This window comes from Equus caballus, chromosome 20, assembly GCF_041296265.1.
Source record: "Equus caballus isolate H_3958 breed thoroughbred chromosome 20, TB-T2T, whole genome shotgun sequence".
Lineage (NCBI taxonomy): Eukaryota > Metazoa > Chordata > Mammalia > Perissodactyla > Equidae > Equus > Equus caballus.
Window position 1 is genome coordinate 43762058 of NC_091703.1, and position 18571 is coordinate 43780628.

Sequence of the window (18571 nt, forward strand, 5' to 3'; positions counted from 1 at the left end):
CACATGACCAGGTGAATGGACACAGAGGGCAGAGGAAGCATTTCTGGAAGCCATTCTTACACTGGGATGCTGGCAAAACTTAATTATGTGTGGAAGTGGCTGCAAAGCATACATATCTCCCAGTGAACCCCAATTGTATACATTCTCAACTCAAATTCCCTTTATCTGGATCCAAGAATACCATCTGATGTGATGGAAGGTGTGCTGGAGGGGAGGCTTCAATGAAAAGAGTCAGCAGTTGTTTAAACATCATCTGCAAATTTTACAGACATATACGACCATGTGAAGACATCACAGGGGGCCGAGCCAGGGCTTTGGAAGGGCCAGTGCAGCTGAGGGCCCTGAAGCGTAAGTCTCACCAGCTTTGCAGGAAATCTGCCTCAGCCTTCACCTTCTTTGCCCTCACCGTCTCAAGAAGGAGAATCACCGCAAAGAGAACACAGAAGAAAAAGTTTTAAATGCTGTGTATGAGTCAGCCAGAGCTGCTGTAACAAAGTGCCACAGACCAGGCAGTTTAAATAACAGGAATGCATGGTCTCACGGCTCTGGAGGCTGGCAGTCCGAGATCCAGCTGTCGGCAGGGTTGGTTCCTCCTGAGGCTGTGAGGCGGGATCCGTTCCAGGCCTCTCTTCTCGGCTTGTGGAAGACCATTTTCTCCGTGTCTCCTCCCATCATCTTCCTCTACGCATATTTGTTTCTGTGTCCAAATTTTCCCCTTTTCTTAAGGCCACCAGTCATACTGGATTAGGGCCCAACCTAATGACCTCAGTTTAACTTGACTACCTCTGTACAGACCCTATTTCCAAAGAAGGCCACCTTCAGAGCTACTGGGGGTTAGGACTCCAATATATCTCTTTGAAGGGACACAGTTAAACCCATAACGGCGTAAAAATGCGAACTGGTATGTGCATCTCTGCAGAAAATTGAGGGAGAGGGAGAGAAGCCCAGAGAGACTCACAGAGAGGGAGGGAGCTGTTATCTTGTTTACACTTTGCATTTAGAAAAATTACCTCATTAGCTGTCCGTCTGCATCCAGGCCCAGCTGCAACCACTAAATCAATCATTCGGGGCTCCGTGTGGCTTTCTTGGACACCATAAATGGCATGTTTTTTAATCTGTTTTGATTTCTGTGGCAGTCTCAAATGTCAAAAAACGACAGAGGAGATAGAGAGGCTGAGGTCTGGGGACAGACAGAGAAGATGAGGCCTCGTCAGGCTGAAGGGTGAAGACTGAGAAGCAGGTCGAAGGCTCAGAGAGGAGGGGACAGGGAACGAGGACAGGTCCCCAGTCCTGGAGTAGCCTGTGACAGTCACCCACTCTGCACCTGAAAGGGGCAGGTTAGGGACAAGAAAGCCCTGTTCACACAGAAGACAGCAAATCCACGGAACTGCTCAGCCCAGGAAGTGCCCTAAGATGCAAGTATAGATTCAAGAGGAGGTTACATAAATTACTGGATAACACGGATGAAGGCGCTCCGCATTCTGGCTCATGTTCTCTTCTCCAGTTCCTTTCCAGGAGTCTTCAGAGGTGCCTCGCAGGCACCCACAGCAGGTGGACACTGAAGAAGCAATGTCCTTGGAGGGACACTCACACGTCCCTTCATGGACCCCACTTGGACTTCGAATTCCAGCTCCTGCTTCCTGAGGATTCATGGAGAAAAAGCAGAAGTCTGCCATCACACTCCCACTGTCCTGCCCCATCCTGTATTCTTCTTCCCTCAGCCAGAAGCTGCTAGAGCTGCTGACTCTTGCAAACAGAGCCCCGCAGGGAGCCCCAGGCCCCCAGTTCAGCTACAGCTGGAGCTCCAGCGTGGACTCAGCTGGACACCCAGCACTGACAAAGGGGGAGGTGGCTGGGGAAGTGCTACGTGAATGTAAGCCCTGCCAGCAGCAGAGTCGAAAGGCACATGAAAAGAGATGGAGACCAGGCTTGCAACTGCGAATGATCATTATTGTAGCAAAATTCCGGAGAATCAGCCACGTCTGCTGGGTGCACGCGGAGCCTGTGTTTGCTTAGGGCAGCTTTGTTATTAACTGTATAGTGTGACCCACTGGTGAGTCGTAAAATCAGTTTAATGAGTTACAGCCAGCATGTGAAAAAATAAACTAAAACAGGATGGAAATGTCAGAGTGCAGCATACATCAACTGTAGAGTTTGATGAAACTTCTCTTTCCATTACACATATGTACACGTGCATGGGGACAGAATGTAAATCTGTTTCTATGACTTGAGGAAAGAAAGGCTGAAATGCACTGATCCAGACCATAACCTTTAGGATAGTTGACCCTGACACCAATGTGCAGCAGAACCAGCAGGGGAGCTCGTTAAAATGCAGATTTCCAGGCACCACTCTCTGGGGACTTTCTTGAGGCCGCATCTCTTAGTGGGGCCTGGGGATCTGCATTTGACAAGCTCCCTCAGTGGTTCTGACACATTTGCTCTATGGAATATGAAGCAGGAATCGCTGTATTAGAGGAAGAAATCGCGTATTTGGTAGAACTGTTATAGGAAACTCGAGTGACATCGGAAGAGGATTGCTTCACCTTAACCCAGAGACTTGGGAAACAGAAGAACATAATGATGGGTGTCTCCCATTTGTAGGGATGAACTCAGTATCTGGCAGAATGGGGTACCAGTAGACCATGCTCGGTTGTAAATAGTGCTTGCAAGATTCAGTGCTTTTGTGCATACAAAAGGACTAAGTAGTTCCCCTGAGTAAAATTATCCATGGAGTAGAATTGTCACCTGGAGACCCAATGGCTTGAGGGACAGCCCTTCCTGAGATACAGTCCTGGACTGGGTGACATCTTGAGGTTACCTTTCATCTCTTATATGTCACAATTCTAAGAGCAACAGGATAAAGGGAGAGGTTGTAAGACAGATTATGTCAAACACATCTGCCACTGATGAGAGCAGCATTTTTCACACTGTGGATCATGACTCATTACTGGGTCATGAAATCAATTTAGCATTTTAAAAAATAAAATAGAATTGAATATAATAGAAAATATCCTGATGCATTGCCAATAATAAGGATGTGTGGTTATCTACTGCTGCATAACAAACCCAACCCAAAATTTGGTGGGCTTAGAACAACAACCTTTATTTGCTCATCATCCTGAAATTTGGGCAGGGCTCAATGAAGACAACTCATCTCTGCTCCATGGGTATCAGTTGGGATGGCTCAATGGGGAATGAAGGACCTACTTCCAAGATGCCTCATTCACAAGGCTGGCAAGATGGTGCTATGAGCTGGGAGCTCAGCCGGGGTAGTTAGCTAGAGCTTTGATGCCCCAACAAGTGGCCTCTCCATATGGCTAGTTTGGGCTTCCACAGCATGACTTCTGGGTTTCAAGGAGATACATCCCAAGGGTAAGCATTCCAAGAGGACAAGCCCCAGTGTACAAAAGCTTATCAAGCTCCCAATTGCATCACCCTTGCTAATGTCTTGCTGGCTGAGGCCAGTCATCTGGCCAAGCCCAGCATCACTGTGGGAGGAGATTATCCAGGAACTGGATACTGCTAGATGTGGTTCACTGGGGACCACAAGGGTAAGCATTACTTCCTTAAAAAAAAAAAGTTTTTTCCAGTTGTGTGTGTATAAGTAGTGAGGAGCAACGGAAAATACATTCCTAACAGTTAACGACAGTTGAAAAGCTTTGAGAAGCACAGTAGTCAAGAGCCTTGCGATGGAGTGGAAGACAAACTTGCTTTCCTTGTCTTCCATTTCCCCAACACTTCTCTGTATACTTATCCTTATCTCTCCATTTTTCTGATACCCTTTCCCCCACCTTTTTTTCTTTGTTTCTCTCTCTTTTATTTCGCTTTCTCTGCTTATCTCTTTCTTTCCCAGTCTTAGTATCATTGTCACTGAATAATTTTTTACACCTTATCTTTCACATTCAAACATCTTCTCTTTCAAACATGTGCACACGTAACATTACTATATGCTGGGGTCCCATGTGACCCATTCTTTCTTTTTTTCTTTTTCTCCCCAAATCCCCCCAGTACATAGCTGTATATTCCGGTTGTGGGTCCTTCTAGCTGTAGTACGTGGGACGCCGCCTCAACGTGGCCTGATGAGCAGTGCCATGTCCGCGCCCAGGATCCGAACCAGTGAAACCCTGGGCCACCGCAGCAGAGCGTGCAAACTTAACCACTCGGCCACAGGGCCGGCCCTGACCCATTCTCTATACAGCATCCCATATAAATGAGCACAGTTTACTAGGCAAAAGTAATTTTACATTTATGTCAGTTTTTACTGCATCTCTTAAAGAATAGTAACAGGGATCCAATTTAAATTCCAAAGACAAACTCTGCAAAACTCTTCTCTCCCCCCCCCCTCCTCCCTCCGTCCCCTCCTGGCAACCACTCTGAAGGCTCCCACTTGACAAACCCACAAAACTTTCAACACTCAGCCCAGAAGGCATTCCCCAACCACCTCCCCTCCACCTGCTCTCTCTCAATGTAACTCAGCTTAGCCACCCCAGTTCCAGTGCTCCCTCCCCAGTATCTTGATTCTGTGTCTCTGAAGACCTAAAGACTAGATGGAAAAAACTGAGGCTCAGAAGAGGAGTGAAGACAGAATCTGAAAGGACGACAAAATCCTCTTTAGTTACAACTACTTGAATAGTTACAAATTTCACCCCAGCTACATGCACAAAATATAGTGTCTTAGGAAGAGTCCTGAGACATTGATTTTAGTTCTGGCTCTGCTGCTAATTAAATGCACAACCTTTGACAAATCATTCAGCTTCTCAGCCTCAAGCTCCCTGACCTACAAGGTAAGCAGTAATATCTATTTCTGAGGGTTGTCGTGAGGACTAGGTAAGCTGCTGTGTGTAATGTGCCTGGAACACAACAGGCGAGCAGAAAGGTTAATACCCCCTGTGTTTCCTCACCTGTAACATGGCATAATGATACAAGCCTTGCTCATCTCCCAGAGTCTCTCTAAGGATCAAATTAGAAAACGCCTATGGAGGCCCTTTATAAACTACCAAGCACTGGGTTAATGATGTATGGTGCTTCTTGCACTTTACTGAACACAGAAATCTCATCCTAGTCACCATATTTGTGCACAATGCCTTGTTCATTAGAGGCCTCATAATAGCGAACATTTTTGTGCCAACTATAATCATAAGCATATGGAGAAGCTGCCTGTCTCCATTTCTTCCCTCTCCTCCTATACACACACTTTGCAGCCAATGGAAGCCTGCCTTCAAGCTAGTGGAAGGGGACTTGGTTACTTAACTCAAGACTGGGGGAGACGCAAAGTTTTCTTTAGCTCAGTGGTTCTCAAAATGGGGCCCCTGGACCAGCAGCATCATCATTACCTGGGAAGTGTAGTATGCAAATTATTCAGCCCCACCCCAGACCTACTGTCCCAGAAACTCAGAGGGCTGGAACCCAGAGATCTGGTTTAACAAGCCCTCCAGATGATTCTGACGCACACTCAATTTTAAGCACAATAAAGTCAGAGGAATGGCAGCGAGGCAAACGTGACTCTGCTTTGCAGATCCCATCATTTGGCAGAGAAACCAGCCCCTGTGGTGCAAGATGGTCTACCCGCATTCAGACACTTGAGGACAAGAAAAGGAAAAAATTCCAACTACGGCACAGCATGAAGGACTGGCAGAAGTGGTTCCTCCTCTCTGCTGTGGACCAAATGTTTCCAAGAATTCGTATGTTGGAATCCTAACCCCCAATGTGATGGCTTTAGGAGGCGGTGCCTGTGGGAGGGGATTAGGTCATGAGGGTGGAGCCCTCCTGATGGGGTTCATGCCCATGTAAGAAGTGGCCAGAAAGCTCACTTCCCCTCCCTCTGCTCTGCTCTCTGCCGTGTGAGGACACAGGGAGAAGACAAGCATCTGCACACCAGGAAGGGACCTCTCACCAGACACCAGATCCACCAGCACCTTGGTCTCGGCCTCCCCAGCCTCCAGAACTGTAAGACCTGAATGCCTGTTGCTTGAGCCGCACAGCCTGTGGCACGTTTGTTACAGCAGCCCCGAGCGACTCGGATGCCCTCCTTCCTTGGGGCCCAAGCCTCTCCCCACTAACCCTGTCTGAGGAGAAACCAGCTATTGCCTAAGAAATGTCAGGCAAAGCAACAGCTTTGATTCACAAACCAGGCCAGGGGCGGTGAGAATTTGCAAGACAGAAGCAGGGCCAGAATAGGGTGAAGCAGGGAGGGCACAAATTTTCAAAGCCCCTCGTTTCAAGGTCACACACAAGTCGGCAGAAGTGGGAGCGTCTGCTTTCTGGGGTAGAGTTACTTGAGGAACATTTTTTACATGAGGAAAGAGGGGGCATATTTATGGGACATTCTAGAAACTTGGGGAATATTCGCCCTGGGCCATCCCAAGGGAATGGGCACTGCCCTCACTTGCATGGGCAAGGGGACATGTCTACTAGATCAGAAGACGCATTGCCCACTTGTCCCTGAGCCAACCACTTAGGTTTGAATTTATCCCTGGAGCCCCTGAGTGAGAAGGTGGTTCCTCTCTGACTGCGTGTCCCTGTACGTGTTTCATTTTCAGCCGAGGCTGTAATGGGAACAGCCACGGTTCCCATCAGTGGCAGGCAACGGAGATGCTGTCCACGTGACAAAGCGATCCAGGCTGACGTGACCACCCAGCTCAAGAAGCATCCTGCGAGACTGAAACCCTCGACCCAGAGGGAAGCTGCAACCACACCCTGTGGGTCAGAGGAGAGGGAGGCTAGCATTCATTATGTAATCATGATAATAGCAAGAATGACGATAATAAAACAGCTCTAAAGACTGCCACTTAACTAAGTGCTTACTCAGCACTCAGTTGCTAGGCACTGCATGTTCTAGGACCTATCACCCTGCAGAGTGGTATTACCACCTTGATAAGAGGAAGCTGAAGCGGGTCACTGCATTGCTCAGTCCGGGAGCACCATCCAATAGACGGCATAGTCTGCAGTGCTGTGCGGTGCCCAAAATGAGGGCCTTGTGTGGCCCCCTGAGGCTGAGATTCAGAGAGGTTAAGTGACTTGCTCAAAGTCACACAGCCAGTTGGTGGCAGAGCACCAACGCCATCTGCTACAGCTATGCAGAAAAGAGGCCGCTCAGCCCCATGGATGGAGTGCGGCTTGAGAAGGGAGGGGGACACCAGCTATCTGAGGACCAGTGAGGAGGGAGTGAAAGGAGATGCGGAGGCCTGGGATGGAGAAAGAAGCAGCAGCAGGCAGCCTATGACTCTGGGACTGGAAGCTGGAGAGAGGACTGGAGGGTCCACCCTGGCTGCTCCCACCCACAGTGGTCCGAAAACGGAGACAGGGAGAGTAGCTTCACATCGTGGACCTGTGAGCTGGGCTTCATCCATTCATGTAAAGCTCACGCATGCACACACGTGCACACGTGCGCACACACCGAGCTCTACCATGAGCCAGGCACTGTGCCGAGAGTCAAAGCTTCAAAAATATGTAGCCCAGCCCCTGCTTTTGAGGAGCTCACGGTCCAGAGGGGGAAGCAGGTGATTATAATGTGTGAATCATGCTGCGATAGCCCAGCAGTCACCTCACGGAGGCACAGAGGAGCACCCTCTGTGTGGAGAATGGAGGCCCAAGGCTGCCCCGGTGTGGACAGGAGGATGGGGAGGCTAGGAGGCAGCCAGGGGCCAGCCATGAAAGGCCTGATGTGCCAAACTGATGCTACAGAGATTGGATTTTTCCTCAAAAGCAGTGGGGAACTGTAGAGGAGTTTCAAGCAGGATAGTGACATTATTGAATTTTGTATTAGTCAGGGTTCTCCAGAGAAGGAGAACTATTATTTATTTACAGTAATAAATTTATTATAAATAAAGTTTTTAATAAATTTATTATAAGGAATTGACTCACATGGTTGCAGAAGTCCCATGATCTGCCACCTGCAACCCAGAGACCCAGGAAAGCCAGGGGTGTCGTTGGAAGCGATGAGAGCCAGAGAGCCGATGGTGTAGATTCCAGTCTGAGACGGAGGGCCTGAGAACCAGGACATCAAGGGCGGAAGAAGACCAACATCTCAGCTCAACGGTCAGGCGGAGAGCCAACTCACCCCTCCTCCGCCCTTCTGTTCTATTCGGACCCTCGACGTGTTCAACGATGCCAGTCCCCAGTGGGGAGGGTCATCTGCTTTGCTCAGTCCACCAATTCAAATGCTAATCTCTTCCAGAAACACCCTCACAGACACACCCAGAAATAACATTTAGCCAGCTCTCTGAGCATCCCTTAGCCCGGGCAAGTTGATACATAAAATCAACCATCACAAATTTATTATTTGGGGATGTCACTCTGGCTGCTGCGTGGAGGAGGAATTGGGGGTGCGTGGCCAGGAAGGGCTCCGAGCTTATCCAGCTCAGGAGGGTGGAGCCCAGCCGCCAGGCCAGGGCAAGGGGAGAGGCGGCCAGCCCCACCCTGTCCCCAAACATGCCCTGCCCTAATGGGGAGACACCTCCTGTCCAGCAGTAACCACTTCACCACCAGCCCAGCCCCTCCGCTGGTGGGTGCAGCCTCCCTTCAGCCCCCAGGCGGCTGTTGCTACACCGTGGGAAAAAAAGTGGTGCCTGCAGGAGGGCTCATGGTAGCGCTGCTGCCCCGGTGTCCGAGCCACTGAAAGAGGGGCAAGCCCCACTCCCAGAGAGAAGGAGCCACACAGATGTGGGGGCAGCAGGGCGTACAGACCCTCAGCTATGGGACGAGAGGTCGGAATGCCTGAAATGGCTGCGGACCCAGGTTCTGGGGGCGGCTGGGTAATTGGTGTTGGATTTTTCGTTCTTATTGCCATTGTTATGTTGGCTCATATTTCTGTGACCTTACTCATTAGGCTGCTGGGAACTTTTATACACACACACACACACCAGTCTAGGGCCTAAAGAAACCTGTTACGGACACCTAAAATTTCAACTCCAGGGTTAGAGCAAGCTAGACAGAGGCCAGTGGGCTCAGACCTCAGATGCCCCCAGGGTGGATGTCGGGATCCTTACCTCTACCATCCACCCCTACAATGGACAGGGTGACTATACCTCTGACGCTGCCCGCTTTCTCTGTCCCACTGAATGGTCCCTCAGCTGAGAAAGCCAGAAGCTTTTTCCTGATGGGGCTGACAAATGCTGGGAGGTTCCTGGTCTTCGAGCCGGTTCCCCAGAGGGTCCTCTTCATGAAACCAAAGACCCAGAGCATGAACAGGACCTTGGAAATTGCCTCAGGTGGCTTGTCCCCTGACATTGAGGTCCACAGAAGGAGAATGACTTACACAAGATCACTGCCTGTTGTACCTGTATTTATCGTTCAACAAACACCTGTTGAACACCTACCACCTGCTAAGCCTTGTTCAAATGGCGGGGATACAACGGTGAACAAGAATGGTCCCTGCTCTCAAGGGGCTAACATTCTACTTAGTTATAACCAAGATAACAAAGTATATGGGATGTCAGATGACAGTAAGTGCCAGAGAGAGAAATAAAGCAGAGGAGGGGGCTAGAGAGTATTATGGGGTTGGGGGGAAGGGACAGTTTTAAGCAGGGAAATATTTGAGTAAAGACCTGGAGGAGGTGAGGGAGCCTCTTCAGGGGGTAGAATGTTCCAGGCAAAGGGGACAGTAAGTGCAGAGTCCCTAAGGCAGGGACATGGCTGGGTGTTTGAAGAAAAGCAAGGAGGGGATGGAGCAGGCCAGGAGATGAGTAATAGGAAACGAAAAGGTGTGGCGAGGTTAGGAGACCAGTTCCTCAGGAGCCTTGAGGCCACTGTAAGGACTTGGCCTTCCCTCCAGTGGGATAGGAGCCACCGGAGGGCAGAGCAGAGATGGGACCTGCTCTGACTTGGGTTTTGACTGGCTGCTGTGTTGTGTATAGCCAGAAGGATGGCAAGCGTGAGACCGGGCGACCAGTGTAGGACATTTTGCTACTGCAAAAATACAAGCAAGAAAGCCTGAAGGCTTGGACCAGGGGGGCAGCCGTGGGGGTGGGGAGACACAACAGACAGAGTTTGGAGGATTAAGGCAACAGTGTTTACTGCAGGATGGGATGTGAGAGGAAGAGAGGAGTCAACATGACCCTAAGGGTCTTGTCCTGAGCTTCTAGAAGGAAGGAGTTGCCATGAACCACGAGGGAGGAGACTGCAGGAGAGCGGGTTTCAATTTGAGCGCATTGCATAAGACGCCCTTAGACATCCGGGTGACAGTGGACAGGAGGCCGCGGATACAGCAGTCAGTTCAGAGATGAGGCCACCGAGGCCAGCCAGGCCTTGAACCTGAGTATTAACAGCCCACACCGCGTCTGACTGAAGAGCTGCCGGGGCGGTCCCAAGAGCTCCCGAGTGTTGAAAAGTCCATCGCTTGAGAAAGGCTGGGCTGGCGGTGAAGCAGCTCCACGCATCCCTAGGACAACACTGCAAGAGGGAGCGCGGCCACAGAAGAGCCAGCACACTGGAGTGCTGACATTCAGCTCAAGCCCACGGTGTCCCTGTGCAGTGAAGGTAAATTCCTCTCCCAGGTGCATCCGTCCTTGAAGGCCCCCGGGAGCTCATGGGGAACCTGCTGTGCCATGAGTGATGAGCGTTTGCTTAAGCCTTACTCAGGCGGCAGAGTGAGCACATTTGACTAATATTCTCTAGACCCATGAACCCCAAAGGCCTCAGCCACCAAGAGGACCGACTAGTGCAAAGAAAGGAAGTTGCCTGCTGGCATTTGCAGAGCATCACCCAAGCAGTCAGCAGGTACCCGTGGGCCACAAGGTTGGGAGGGAGCGATGTTTAAGGATGTCTTGATGGGGTTCCCCAGAATCAGACCCTGAAACAAAAACTTGGTTGCAAGTGGTTTATTTGGGAAGTGAGCCGAGGAAACAGCACCAGGAGAGTGGGGAAGTGAGTCAGGGAATGAGTGTGTTAATGAGCTCAGTCCCCCTGGGGACCCTCCGGGAGACTGCCTAGAACATGTCACAGGGCTGTCCCACGGGAGGGGCAAGGAACTGGGGTATCTGTCCACTCTTTTCCATCATCGGTTGATGGTTCTTCCCGTAGACTTTAATTTTCCGGCACGTAGTCTGTCCCCTCCCTGAGCTGCTCACTCTCCTGCGGCCAGAGAAAGCCCTGGCGTTTGCAGCAGGAAGCTGTTGGTGTTGCTGAAAGCAGAGACCAAGGGGGACTGGCAGGGCACAGCGTCGACCACAGCGGGTTTCACGGGACCTGCCTGGGCTCCACAAGTGGGCACTGCCTTCTCAGTTTGGACTCCAAGAACCATCTTCATCCCCGAAAGCAGGACAGAGATGAATGACGAGTGGCACTCCTGGAAGCGGAGCTAGAAATGTGAGGGTAGAGTCTCGCTGGTCCCCCACAGGAGGAAGGCACCCCGGGGGCTCTCGGTGGGAGACCAGGGCAGAGGAAAGGCCCAGCCAGAGTCGGAGTTCCGCAGTGTTGGGGCGAGGCAGCCCTCCCCTGGGAACAGACTGCCACCCGGTTCCTCAGGCTCTTGGTGGGTGTTGGAGTAAGTGCATAAGCCGTGGCTGAGGCACAGCAAGGAGGCTTCTGGAGCACGAGGTGGATGTCTCAGCACAGAGCTGCAGGCCAGGCCATGAGGGTTAGCATCCCAGCCCTAGTTAAGGATTAGCCCAGTTCCTTAGCGTGGGGACCCGGAGACTGACATCACACCCTCTGTACCCTCGTCAGTGTATTGTATGTGCACGAGTACCACACGTCTGCATGCACCCCCACGAAAATCCAGACACTCACATCAGCAAATCATTTTGTCATCTTCTTAAAGTCCCAAGTTTAAGGCCCACCTTAGGTATCGTCATTCATAGACCCCTGGATGGATAGACCCTACATAACTACTAGAGCTCATTTTCTCTTGCCCATATTGGGCAAAACTAGGTCAACACTTGGGGCCAGCCTGGTGGTGTAGTGGTGAAGTTCGACGCACACAGCTTTGGCGGCCCAGGGTTCACAGGTTTGGATCCTGGGTGCGAACCTACATCACTTGTCAAGCCATGCTGTGGCAGCATCCCACAAACAAGATAGAGGAAGATTGGCACAGTTGTTAGCTCAGGGCCACTCTCCCTCACCAAAAAAAAAAAAAAAAAAAAACTTAGGTTGACAGTATCCATCCCTCCCTCCCCAAAATTCTATCTGGATGAGCAGCCCCTGGTGTAACAAGCTGAAACTTGTATGATTGAGCATTTGTCGGGAAACTGCTCCTTGTGAGGTGATTGCAAGATAAAGAGAGAGGATCCTGCCTTGCAAGAGCTCCCAGGTCCTGCAAATAAATTGCTGAAATAGTTCCATAAATAGAACGTGAGAATGGCAGTGGTGCCCTCAGAGGCCGGAGCCTTGGGGACAGGGTTTGCAGCCTCTGGAGCTCTCTCCCCTGGAGCCCTGCTCTCCCCTCCTGTGCAGATCAGCCTCCTAGATGCCCAGACAGTTACCAGTTCTCAGCCATCCGTGTCGGCCACCTCATTCAGGTCGGGTTTGCAGCACAGCTTTGCAACAGCTTTTGTGGGCTTTTTTGTTTTTCTGGCCATGCTGGGTGGTGTCACACAGGCTTTGGAATTGTGTGGCCCTGGTTTGACCAAAATACCCTCTACCAACAGGCTGTGTGACCTTAGGACAGCTGCTTAACCCCTATGAACCTGTCATCTGAAAAATGGAGATGGTAATAATAACATCAGGTGAACCATATGAAAGTGCCTTTCTGTAGGTTAAAAATGGTTGAATATTGGCACTTTCATAGGTTCCACCTAACACCTACCTTGTAGGGTTGTAGGGAAGAATTAGTGAGAGAGTGTGTGTGTCACATTGAACTAGCCTGGGACCACAGAGGAAGGTCCCACTCCCCTGAGTACCCGAATCACACCTTCTCCCAGTATCTGCAGGCTGGGGGCTCAGCGTCCATCCTCCCACAGGACGCCCAGTGATGTCTGGGAACCCTCGAGGCCTCTCGTTCCCTCCCCGGTGTTCCCTCCATAATGAAGGCTGATGTTACCGGCACATGTACTCTCTGCCAGGTACTGTGCCCGCACCTTGCACACATACCACCTTCTAGTCCTCTCCACCCATGCAAGCTAGGTACTGCTGCTGTCATCCTCCTTCACAGACAGGAAACTGAAAGGCAGAGGAGCAACGTGTCTTGCCAAGGTCTCACAACCAGGAAGTGGGAGAGCCAGGAGTCAAAACCCACCATCAGCACCACCCGCCTGCCCTCACCCACCTGGGGCCTGTCGCGGCCGCCACCTTGAACTGCTCCCTGTCGGCCCCTACAGGCGCCTCTCTCCATGAACCTATGGGTTCCAGGTGTGGGCACAGGCCTCCCTATTTCTTCAAAGTGCTGAGATCAGGCAAATCGGTCAGGAGCCTGATTAAAGGGAAAAGAAAGAGAACAAAACGAAGTAGAATTAAGAATGAGAAAGGAGATGTAAGCACAGATGCCCTAGGGATTAACAGACTACAAGGGAATTCTGCATCAACTCTGCGGAAACAAAATAGGCAATCTAGAAGAAGTGGATATTTACCTCGCAAAATATAAATTACCTAAATTGACCCAGGGAGAAGCAGAAAATGAGAAGGCCAATTACCGCCGAAGAGGCTAGAAAGGCGATTAAAAGATCTACCATTATAAAAGGCACCAGGAACAGATGGTTTCACAGCTGAGTTCTATGTAACCTTTAAAGAACAAATAATTCCAATGTTAATTAAACTCTTCCAGCTCGTAGAAAAAGAGGAAGCGCTGCCGTTCACTTCACAAAGGCTGCATTGCCTGAGCAGACCTGATACAGATCGCTCAGCAAAAGGGAACTGTAGACCAGTTGTTCTGAATATAAATATAAAGATTCAAAAGAAAACACTAGTAGATGAACTCTGGCAAAACATCATTATGATCAAGTGGGATTTATCCTAGTAACACACAGATGTATAACAGGAAATCAATTAACATAATTCATTATACCAACAAATTCAAAGGAAAAAATTAATCATATCAATAAACGATGAAAGTGTTTGATTAAATATAAACTCCAAGTAAAATAGAAGAAATCCATTCATACTTGCAACAAGTGGGTATTGAGTGCCTTCTGTGTGTCTAACCGGATTCTAAACCCTGAGGATCGTGGCCGTGACCATACCAGGCAAAACCTCCCTGCCTCAGGGAGCTCATGTTCTAGTAAGAGAGACAGACAATGCACGGGATGCATCAGGAAAGTGTACATTATGCTAGGGATCTACGCTAAGGAGAAAAATTATAGCAGGGGATAGGAAGTTAGAATATTAGACAGAGTGGTCAGGGAAGGTGTTACTAGGAAGTGGCACCTGAAGAAAGAGGGAGGAGGGACATTCCAGGCAGCGGGAGCAGCTGGGTGAAGACCCTGGGGCAGGCACATACGCCCTGGAGAAGCAGCTCAGGAAGGTCAGTGTTCCATGGGGCGATGGAAGACAAGATGTTCATTATCCAGTTGCTGCAGCCAGATTATGGGTATTCAGCAAAGCTTCATTGAACACCTGTGGCAAAGCAGGGAGAACACGGAGAGAGGTGACTTATGCTACTGCCAGGCCGTGCCCTCAGCTTAGGGCTGCTGCCCACCGTCAGCAGGCCAGCTGAGCACTCCTGCATCAGAATCACTAGACCCCTCACTCCCCTAGGTTCCCAATAGAACCTTCAGACCCAGTGAAAGTCGAGATGATGTCATTCTTCTGGGGAAGCTCCACAGCTGAACCCACAAGGCTGGGCTGACTCCCAAGGCCAGACAAAGCCACCACAGTAGCTGATAGACACATCTCCCACAGTCAGATTCACATTCAGCTTGAAACCACACTATGTCAGGGACTCCAAAGGTCTGTGTAATTAGGGAATCACGTTTTCTTATTCTTCAAGGGCACCGACTGGTGAAATACACCAAATTTCCACGGCTAGACCGAACACATTCTGTTAAAAGAATGGGTGGTGGCCCGCCCGGCGGCGAAATGGTTAAGTTTGCATGTTCTGCTTCAGCGGCCTGTGGTTTGCAGTTTCAGATGCTGGGCATGGACTTAGACACTGCTCATCAAGTCGTGCTGTGGCAGCATCCTACATACAAAATAGAGGAAGACTAGCACAGACGTTAGCTCAGTAATAATCTTCCTCAGGCAAAAAGAGGAAGATTGGCAACAGATGTTAGCTCAGAGCCAATCTTCCTCACCAAAAACAAAAGAAAGAAAGAAAAAAAGAATGGGTGGTCAGACTTGGGTGACATCATCACTTTCTCCAAAAATAATGGCTGGCTGCTTGATCTTTTTCTCTAGCCCAGGGCCCAGCCTGCTGGTTTCCCTAAGACAAGGGAAGAGGGCTCCGAAGATGAACACAACTTCCAATGTCCAAAATCCTCACATGACCAGCTGCTTCCACGTGACAGTTCACCTGCTAAAATAGAATCCAACTCGAATGGGCTCCCACACCCATGAAAAGGCCCGTGCCCCAGCCTGGCATGGAGAGGGCACTTGTAAAGTCCCCCTTCCCGCCCTTCCCTCTGCCTTGTCAGTTTTCCACGATGCAACCCCACAGGTGTCGCCTCTTCCACACGGGTGCAGGCCGATAGAACTTAATGGGAAGGGCGCCTCTTCAAAGAGCTGGGAGAAGGGCTTCATGGAGACGGCATCATCCCCACCGCTCCGCTGGAGATACTTGTCCATTTCTGTATATTCTCTCTGCAGAAGTGATGGCTATGGGAAAGCAAGTGTGGAGTCCAGGATGCAAAGATTAGCGTTAAGGGGATGCCATCACCGGCCCTCCCAGTGCAGGGCCAGCAGCAAAAGCGGCATCCTTCAGACCAGATGGGCTGGAAGCCTGGCCTTAGGGACAGATGTCTGCCATGAATAGGGAAAGACACCAAAACCCCGTCACTGACTCTGACCGCATGGTTGGCGTGGTCTAGAGCAGACCACCCATCTTGAGGTCGTCGGCGCCATGAACAGTGAGAACCAGATGGTGCATGCAGATGCACCAGTGAAAACCAGATGCACAGGGTCCTCTTGATACGTAATCCACCGACAAGCCTTATGTCAAGGCATCACCACTGGGCTTGGAATCAGAAGACTCCTGGAGCCTGGACGCACCACTTACCAGCCAAAGAGCGGCAGGCAAGCCCCTTAAGCCTGCTGAGCCTCAGATTTTGTCTGTAAATGGAAATGTTAATATTCCACAGAGGTTAAGAGGATAAAATGAAATAGTGCTCATGGCAGGATCTGCCTGGTAAGAGCTACGGGTTACATTTAAAGCATCTGATTCTCTGCAGGACTCAAGGACCGGCTTTCTATGATTCTCCACCTTCCCGTCTCATCATTTGACACGTCTCCACCTCACTCATCCGTGTTTTGATACCGATAAATACATGGATAAAGCCCAATGGCCGAGGATCACGGGGAATGCCCCCACAGTCCGCCCAAGCTGCGTTTAACTTGCTGCAGCAAGGGAGCGCACGCCCATGGGCAGCCGTGGAGCGCTTCCGTAAGAGGCTGTGATGGGGTCAGGCTTGTCTTGTGACTTCGGAGAGGCTCAGGAAGCCAGGGTTGTTCTAGACTGGGTGCTGTTGGGACCACGGACATTTTCTTGGTTGAGTATCCTTATCACTTTTATCCAGGAGGCGAGAGGAAAGCAGGAGAGTTGTCAGTGGCAGAGAAAGAGGAGTCATCGTTGTCAGCTGGGAGATAAGGACATCCACGCCTGTTTAGGGTTTCACAATGTCTTTGTGTTTATCCTGTTCCATTATGGTCATGGAGAGGCCTTGACTGATGCTGCTACTGTGGGAAGCTGTTTATGTTCACCAGGAAATACGAGTGCTAGTAGGCACCAGGCCAGCTGTCCTGATGGCTTTTCTTTTTCCTTCTCATTATACAACCATAGGTATTATCTGCTAGAGAACTCAAGTGCCCCTGACTCAAGAGGATTTGTTTCCATATTCTGCACAGTGTCTACTCCCAGCTTTTTCTGGGAAATGTTACCTCCAATGGTTCTCCAAAGGCTCAACAGGCCAGAGGCGGGAGGCCTCTTAGCAGCTAGCACGGAAGCAGGGCCTGGGCTGAGGATGAGCGAGCCTCCGGTGCCGAGATGGACAGAGAGTGTGCAAGGCTTGTGTCTGGACAAGAAGAGGCTAGTATCAGTCTCTGCCCTTCACACCTGTGTTTGCCAGACTCAGGCCGTAGAGAGCCATCCCCTCCTGGATAAGCTCGCCTCATTTCACTGAGCCAGCAGAACTGGTAGGAAGGGAGGTTACTGAATTTGGGAATGAGCTTTGCTGGGGAGACAGGAGAAGTAAAACTGACACGCAAGGCTGTGTGACCTTGGGCAACTTGCTTTCCCTTTCTGGACTTCAGTGTCTTTATAATGATAAGAAGCAGGTTAGTCCCTAAAGTCCCTTTGTCTTGGATCCTAGAGGGCTAGGAGCTGAACAAATGAGAAAGTAGGCACTCCCCCACCGAGGATTTGGGTTGGTGGCAGGGGGAGAGAAGACAGCTGGAACCAGGAGGGCTGAGCCAGGAGCTCCTGCCCAACTCACCGTTTAAATGGGCATCAGACCCTCAGGTGTTGACAATAATGTCCCCTGACAAGAGGTGACGTTTGCCCAGTGTCCTGATGTGCTGGCACTATTCTAAGAGCTTTCCATGGTTAATCATTTAACTCGCACAACAACCCTATGGGGTAGACAATATTATTATTCCCACTTTATAGACGGAGAAACCGAGGCATGGGGCTATTAAGTCACTTGCCCTGGGTCCCACACCAGCTGAGGCTGGAACACAGGCAGCCTGGCTCCCAAGCCCATCTTCTCAACATACCCAAGACTGCCTCTCTGCAGTGTAAACAGCTCTTTCCCATAGTCCTCTCCTCTGATCTGGGGGCCTAGAGCAGGCGGTCAGCAAACCGTGGCCTGCGAGCCCCAGAGACAGTGAGGCTGGCCGACTGTTCTTGCAAATGAAGTTGTGTTGGCACACAGCCACACCCATTTTTCTATTGTCTGCCTTTCAGAGTTGTCTACTCAAACAGAGTTGAGTGGATGTAGCAGAGACCAGGTGGCCTGCAAAGCATAAGACACGAACTTTCTGGCCCTGTGCAGATCAAGGCTGGCGGTTCCCAGCTAGCACCTGCACGGCCTGGACCAGGAGGCCGCTCTGCCACTTGCCATGTGACTCCAGATAAGCTGCTTTTCTGAACCTCAGTTTCCCCATCTGTAAAATGGGCTTGTTTGGGGAATTTGGTGAGCCAGTGCATGCATACACAAAATGCTCAGCCCGGGGCAGGTGCTGCGTAAGGATCAGTTGCTCTCATTGCTCACAGTGTGATGAAAATGATGACAAAGCCCGTGACACCTCTAAGGACCACACAGGGACCTTTATCCCCACTTCCTGGGTGGGGAAATCCAGGCGCAGGGAGAGGAAGCGGTTTGCCCAGAGTTTCAAGAAGAGTGAGGCAGAGCCCACGTCTCCCCAGTCCGAGTGCCCCCACCCCTCTCTCCCCCGCCCCGATCCGCTGCCGGGTCTCATTTGTGTTCGCTGGCGTGCGGAGCAGCCTGTCTGTTTGTGAGTTTTCCGTGTCTGTAAGTACCCACAACCGCGC

General features: G+C 50.6%; 2 long non-coding RNA genes across 2 annotated transcripts; one reads left to right on the forward strand and one right to left on the reverse strand.

Moving 5' to 3' along the window:
- The first annotated feature begins 5769 nt into the window (after positions 1 to 5769).
- LOC138919509 (uncharacterized) lies at positions 5770 to 6782 on the forward strand. The gene is made up of 2 exons (XR_011429722.1): positions 5770 to 5946; positions 6540 to 6782. It is a non-coding gene; the product is annotated as an uncharacterized lncRNA (long non-coding RNA).
- A 5277-nt stretch (positions 6783 to 12059) lies between these two features.
- Positions 12060 to 14495, reverse strand: LOC138919510 (uncharacterized). Its single transcript, XR_011429723.1, has 3 exons — positions 14296 to 14495; positions 13202 to 13345; positions 12060 to 13095 (listed from the first exon to the last, which is right to left on the reverse strand). It is a non-coding gene; the product is annotated as an uncharacterized lncRNA (long non-coding RNA).
- Positions 14496 to 18571: the final 4076 nt, after the last annotated feature.